The sequence below is a fragment of the Betta splendens genome, chromosome 3 (genome assembly GCF_900634795.4).
Source record: "Betta splendens chromosome 3, fBetSpl5.4, whole genome shotgun sequence".
In the NCBI taxonomy this organism is placed as follows: Eukaryota; Metazoa; Chordata; class Actinopteri; order Anabantiformes; family Osphronemidae; genus Betta; species Betta splendens.
Window position 1 is genome coordinate 15,663,395 of NC_040883.2, and position 6,068 is coordinate 15,669,462.

Below are 6,068 nucleotides of genomic sequence, written 5' to 3' on the forward strand. Positions count from 1 at the left end.
CTGTTTAGCTGTTAGTGTTAATTTGGTCTCTAAGGTGGACACTGTTAAAGGGACGATCCTACGAATACGACATTTAATCGAGCCTAATATATAATGCTTAAAAAGAACTGTAAATATTATCTCAAACTACTGGTTGGCTGAAACTCTCTAATGACAGAAAATAATGTAAATTAATAGCACAACTGTTTCACCAGTGGGATTATTGGCAGCTGCTATGCACATCTTTCATTGCGCATTGTATTCTCTATTCTATATACACCCACTTGCACAAACTATATGCTTCTATATGATCCCTTTATTGTTGTGGCCTTGCACAATTGTTGTGCAGTGGTCGAAGACACAAGCTCGGCTGTACACAATGCAATTAAAATCACACTAGTGAGTTTTGTCATGGAATTTAGTTTTCATTCTTTAAATGACACAGTGGCTGGACAATGATGGCGGCAGCTAATAACACTGCAGTGCCAACAGCAGTTCCTCGGGATCTGAGCAGCTGTTCTGCAGTCTATATTGGCCTGTTCTTCAAGTGGAGGGGGAAAAAAAGAGCAACCTAGATGAGAATTTTGTGCTTCAGTGGCTATTGAAAGATGAGGCAATAAACTGCTAAACTTGAGTAATCACACACTCCCTGAGGAATTTCTCAAATGGGGATGGTCAAAAACCTTGAAATTTGAGCCCCTCACGCGCGGCCCGGGCTTTAACATTTGATGAGATTCATTATTGTGGGGACCTGAATACAAGTGTCGTCTGATTACAGGGACCACCATTAAAAGTTCCCACCAGTGTGCGTTTCCATGGTGGAACGTCAATGGGATTAAAATCTCAATTCACTCCAGTCAATTCTCCAGTAACAAGATTTCATTAAGAGCAGGCAGGGAGGAAAATGGACTCGAAAGCACTGAAACAGCTGGACTATAAATTATAAAAATATGCTTTCTGCTAAGTGAACACACCTTCAGCTTGCAGATGCATTATTATTTAATGTTCAGAGGAGCTGGTTTTATGTAAATTGGAGTCTTCCATTCTCTTCACTCCCCTTCTCAATGCCAGGTACTTCCAAACCAAGCAACGGGAGAGATTATGCAAACCAATTAACATATGAAAATAACGTATTAATATACTGTCTCTGAACTGTATCCAATCAGTTCCTTTTCACTGGCGTGTGTACAAAACAATTAAAATTAAATTTATACTGCTCTTCCTTAACATATTCGGCAGCAAATGGAATCAGTGAGTAAATGCTGACAAAAGTTTTACAGGCCTGCGTTCTTCCTTAAAGGCACACTGACTTTAAGAATATTTATAAGAAGCCACGCTAATAAATTCCACTCTTTGTTTCTCCCTAATGATGTGTGCATCTGAGACAAAGCAGTGAAATCCATAGCGGTAGCCAGGTGCTAATGAATGGCTTACATTATGCTGTCCACTAATTACTACTGCACCATAAATAAAACAGAAGACAATCAATTAGTGGGAGACGTGTGTGTGTTTGTTAGTCAAGTTCCTCCAGGCCAAGGCTTCTCGCCAGACCTGCCTCTTCAGGGTGGAGTTTAAAAAAAAAACGCGATGGGTATGGATAAATAACATCTGAACATTTCTGAACGCACTTCAAACATTCTTTCTCTACCCGCACAGATTATACTGTAAGTAAACGAACATGTACGCAGCTTGAGCCAGGAGGTGAGTAAAACTCTGAAATGCACTTGGAGCAGAAAGTCCTTTCCACTGAATTAGACAAAAGAAATCCGACAGACAGCTATCATCTCTCTGCCTTTTAATGGAGCTTTGCAAAAGGGCTTCCTCCGCCCGTTCACATAAACCTCCTCCAGTTTCCCAGACACCAAGAGGCTGACGTATCACAGCTGATTTCAACCAGAGCAGGAGAAAATCAGAGTGCATTAACACTGCATGTAGAAGCCACTAACTGAATGATCCCGGCATTATGCGGCCTCTGGCCTGGCCTATCTGCGTAGTTTGATGCATAATTTGAGCATTAATGTAATTTACATTTTAACACAGTCCCAAAAGTAAACTGATTAGTTGATGGTTATCTACTAATGTGGCAAGAGGACCCACATGTCACTTGCATGCAGCCGGAGGAACAGGATTACAAATGACAAGGTTGGCCTTGCAGGAACACAGACAAAGAGACGACGCTTGCCAGGAGGATACACACCAGAGAGAAGCTCGTGGGGTAAATGGTTGTCGTTCAGGTTTGCTAGTGTAGCAATTCTGTCTAACAGGATCCATCTTTCTTCTTTATTTTCAAGGACCTTTTAACGGATCTTAAGGAGTCAGACCATAACAATGAATCTGGAGGATTTAACAATAGGTCCTCAGCTGTGTCTGTAGTCTTTGGACCACCCGGTACCGTCCAACGCTGGGTTTTGCTCACTGTTTGTGAAGCGGTTTACTTATCAGGGAGGGTACCAATCTAGAATTCTAATTAAAAACATCTATTAAAATATTTCCAGCCCATCAAATGTCTTTTGAATCAGTCTTGCAGCCTTCCTTCATTTCCATGGGACAAATTAGTGCCCCATAGATGACAGAAGTGCTTTAAAAAAAAGTGCCACAGAGTTGCAGTCCCATGATGCAACACTCCCAGTGGTTACATCTGCTCCATTCTTTCATCTTTCTCCATTGTTAGGTGGGAGCTGTCACATTAGGAGGAGAAGCGTGGCTTCTTCCCACCCCCAAGTACCCCTTTTTCCCATTCCAGCAGTTGGCAGGGTGGCAGGCCCATACAAAGGAGCATGCACCAGGAGCGCAGAGGGGAGCACCGTTAGAGGAAAAACAGTTTGGGAATTAAGGTCATTAATTTTCCACTTTCAAGGGCTGCCACACAGACGGAGATAAAGTCAGCATAAATATTCCGCCGAAGTTTCTCCTGTTTTTCTCCTCTCCCCATTTTCATCGGCAGCCCATTTATCTCCGTGCTGTCAATTAGAGGCAAAAGCAAAGAACTAATTAGGAACTGTGCAATTTTAATTAGCTGTTTTGATAATTAAACTAATTGGTTCCCTTGTGTTTCTGCAATGTGTGCTGAGAACTTTTTTGATATCTGGGCAGCAGATTTCCCATCCGCTGGTTAATTAGTCACTTTTGCATTAAAAAGGAGCCTTCCTTAATAGCCTTAATTTGCAGTTGAAAAGAGAATCTACCATCAATAATTTGTGTAATTGGTAACCGTTTGATTGTAATTTAGAGGCACGGCCGGACAGCTCGGCATGTCTAATTCCTAATGACTAGGATTAAAGTTGGATTAACTGTTTGGAAAAGGGATTCACTCTCCCCTCTCCCCTACCCACCAAATGACACCTTGTCTACATTTGATTGGTCATGAAATTCAAATTGACAAGGTGAACAGCTGGGCTTATGCTTTCCCATTACTTTCTGTATGGCGAGCCTGTCAGGTTACATCAAAAAGATTCCAGTAATTCCTATTTTCCACCTACTGCCTCACAAGCTCCATGAAGTGAAGAATAAAATGTGGCGGCAGATTATTATATGATGTGTTAAAATCTCTGCTATCAAACCCATTTGTGTACAAATCTGGGGGGGAAACACACTGTAGCCGGGCTGAGCCACTAGGAGGAGCAGAACCTTAGATCTCTGAGTGGCAAAGTAAAGTAGGTCTCTGTTAACTGAAACACATTTGTGTCGTCAGCGCGGCTCATCTCTCTGAACATAAAACTGCACTGCATTAAACCGGAGTTTACGCTCATAGGCGCTAACCCGCCGCCTGCCTGCAAGTCACGGGCCCAAAATCGGTGCAAACGTTCTGACATACTTATGAAACCAATGTTTGCCACTGCAGCACAAACAACAGGAGAAATCCCACTGATGTGTACAGGTGTCAGCATAATGCTCGAATACATTTAAATGTTGCTGGGAGCAGGAAAACCCGGACTAAAAGCATATCATTCAGCATCCTAACTATCAGGCACCATCTCTGTACTTTTACAACACTGAGCCCCGTCAGTGGTCTGATTAAAAAGCACCATTCATCCCACTTAGCCAAAATACAATTAAGGGACATGGCTTTAAAAGCCCAGCCCCGGAGCCTCTCCCCATCCCATATAAAAGGAGCACTCTCCACTGAGCCTTGCCTGTAAATATCATGTTTGATATGAGGTTTTAATCTGCTTAGCTGTTCTGAACTATAGAATGGGCTCATCCTCTGTCTGAAACCCCCGTCCAGCGGCTGTGTGCTTGAGGACGAACAGGAACACAACACTAACGCGCTATCTGATTAGGTGGGGTTAATTACAGAGCACTGTTTTGTAGTGGCTGCATTTGAGGGCTGCCCATAAATAGATGGGCATGGCTAATGCATGCTCAGAAATGAATTTTAATTAACTGTGTATCAGAGGAGCCCACTCAGGGGCTTGTTTCTAGTATGTACCGAGCCCGCCGCTGGCGGTGGAGTGGGAAAGGGTCTGCACCCAAGACACTGCCAAAGGGCCGCAGATCTGCAGGAGCCACATGTCATCAGCACAAAGGTGATGTGGGTAATTAGCACTGATGAGAACTATCTTGATGAAGAGCATCCTGCCCGTGTCTCCACATCACAACATATATACCTGGATATAAAGTGTAGACCCCAGACTCTGGTGCACCGATTAATTCACAAGTCCATCTGTTATGACCCATGCAGCACACACAGTTTTTGTTCCCGTCTTTATATTGTGTTTTTTTACATTCAAATGTCAAATGGTCCTTTGAAGTCAAGCCCTGATGATATTGAACCATTATTTCCTCTTTTTCCTTTCCAGTTTTCTATGTGATTGGATTAATTATGTGTCACTCACTTTGCTAGAGGTCAGCAAACATACATTTTCGGTCATAAGTCATCAATCTATGTGACCATAGTGATGAAAAGTCAAGCATGTCAGCCAGGAAGCTGGACAGCGAAGGATCAGCCCATTGATTTCAGGGCCAAGCCAATCTCACCACAGCTTGCTGCCTTGAGAACTGAAATTATCCCTATGGGCTATGTACAGTGCGCTTTGTGCCTTAGATTTGTGGCACATGATCTTATTAGATAGACCTATGAAACGGTTTTTCGCAAGCAGAACATGGTATTTAACATAAACACGTGTCGTCGCCGCTCTGTGCTGTCATTATAGAATGTATAAAACCAGTGTAACATGGTTCCACGTGTATGTGGATGTGAATGCACGTCTCTCTCACCGGCCTACAGATAATCTCACCTACCTATCTTCTACCACATGAAATGGAGCAAAATATGACCTAATGCAGAACTTACAGTAAATTGTCCCCTGATCTAGTTCGAGTATAACTATTATTGTAGCTATTTCATTACAGAGCAGCTAATGTTAATGTCGGCTTGGAGTAGGTTTGTAATATCTGATGCAAAATGTAACAGAAGGCAAGGACAGACTGAGCGAGCTCACACCACAGACAGCCTGCTGGCCGCTGACGAACCAGCATTATTGAAGCTATATTCCACTCCACTCTCCTAAATGGCTAATCTTTGTTGGATCTCACCCTTAATTGGTTAACAGTCTCCGCAGGGCAAGTGAAAGTGGTGCTATTTAAGGCTCCACCATGAAACAGCAACACTTTCATCTTGGCAATAACAGGCAACAATTATATTACCAGATTCGAAACTGAACCTTCTATCTTCCCACTAATCAAAAACGCGGCCCATCTGTTGTGCTGTCTCTTTTGAAACGACTGTTTATCTGCAGCCTGTATGATAACCGAGTCTGGACACTAATTAACAGCTAAACAGACCACAATTAGATGTTATTTCTATTAAATAGAAAAAAAAAAGCAAAAAAAAAGTAAAGAGAAGACAAACAATAAAATCATTTTGTGTTTACTCCAACTGTACCAGCCACGGATGGAGCTGCATCACTCTCGCTCTGAGTCTCTCTCTCTCTCTCTTCCTCACTCCGGCACGCACGCGCACACGCATGCGCACCGGTGTAACCTTGTGTGCAGCGACGCGCTCTCTCGCGCGCAGCTCGGAGTGGCAGGCAGACCAGTCTCTCTCTCTCTCTCTCCCTCTCTCTCTCTCAGACACACATGCGCACACA

General features: G+C 43.1%; 1 long non-coding RNA gene across 6 annotated transcripts in view; it reads right to left on the bottom strand.

Annotated features, from left to right (window-relative positions):
- Nucleotides 1–6,068, bottom strand: part of LOC114852596 (uncharacterized) — a 136,050-nt gene that overhangs the window by 82,678 nt on the left and 47,304 nt on the right. The gene's annotated exons all lie outside the window — the stretch shown is intronic.